Below are 1,161 nucleotides of genomic sequence, written 5' to 3'. Positions count from 1 at the left end.
AAGCGCACGTTCCTTTGACCCAGTGCCTCCACCTCTAGGACGCTTTCCCACAGACCCATTTGCGCATGCGCAAGGATCTGTGGGCAGGGACTCTCCCGGAGGCCAGACCTGAGCGCGGTTGCCTCCTTCTTGTCAGCCCTATGTCAGTTCCAAGGTCACCTCTTCAGAGGGCCCCGACCACCCCGCTAAAGGACCCCCACCGTGTCACACTGTAGCAGCCTGTGTCCAGTCAGAACATTTGAAACACCCCCAGAACGATAAACCGGGAACGGGGATTGATAGGGCGAATCGGTTATGAAGGTCTTGGAAGAGCTGGGTTACAAGAACAGGCATGTTAGTTTATCCAAAGATTGGTAACTGAGGAAGATCTCCCACTCTAGAGCTGGAAGGAAAAGGGAAAATGAGCTGACTCGGGGCCCGTGGTGGCTGGGTCTCTGAGGTCGCTGCAGGACTGCTGTTGTTACTGCTGTAATCAGTGCCCTCGGCTGCCTGGGAAGCAGGAGCTGGACGGCCGTGACACCGAGGAGCCAGAGGCTGCCGTGTCAGCCATGTCAGCACCCTGGGCTTAGCTGCAGGCCACCACCCCCACCTCCGCACCACCCCTGCTGCTGCCACCACTTCCTTCCATCCTTCCAACAGGAAGTCAGCTTGCAAGAGGCCAGGGAGACGTAGTCAGCAGGCTTCCAGTCCCTGCAACACGGAGGAGGGCCAGAGGGGCTGACTGCCTACAGTCAAGAGAGCAGCCCCATGGACACATCAGTGCCCACTCCCACTTTTCACCCTATTCACACTTCCGTGCAAGCACAGCAGAACAACACCATGTGTATGACCAGCCCTTGCACAAATGAAGACACTCTCACTCTCTCCCCAAAACAGGGGCATATGCATCTTTAGGCAACACAGATGCCCCTTCTAGTCCAGTCATGACCCAACCTGGATACGCTTTGACATGAGGCTAGATTTTAAAGGTAAACATGGTGAAAGAGCAGGGGACAAAGAAGTAATTCACAAATAGATGTGAATAAACACGTAACGAGCAAAGGAAAATAGTACGACTATCCTTGATTGTGTAACTGATCACGAAGCCTGATTTCATTCGTATCACTTCCTTCTTCAATGGCCACTTCAAGTTTCCTTTTATTTCCTTTTTTTTTTTTTTTT

This window comes from Equus asinus, chromosome 21, assembly GCF_041296235.1.
Source record: "Equus asinus isolate D_3611 breed Donkey chromosome 21, EquAss-T2T_v2, whole genome shotgun sequence".
Taxonomy (NCBI): Eukaryota; Metazoa; Chordata; class Mammalia; order Perissodactyla; family Equidae; genus Equus; species Equus asinus.
Note: the sequence above shows the minus strand (reverse complement) of the source record.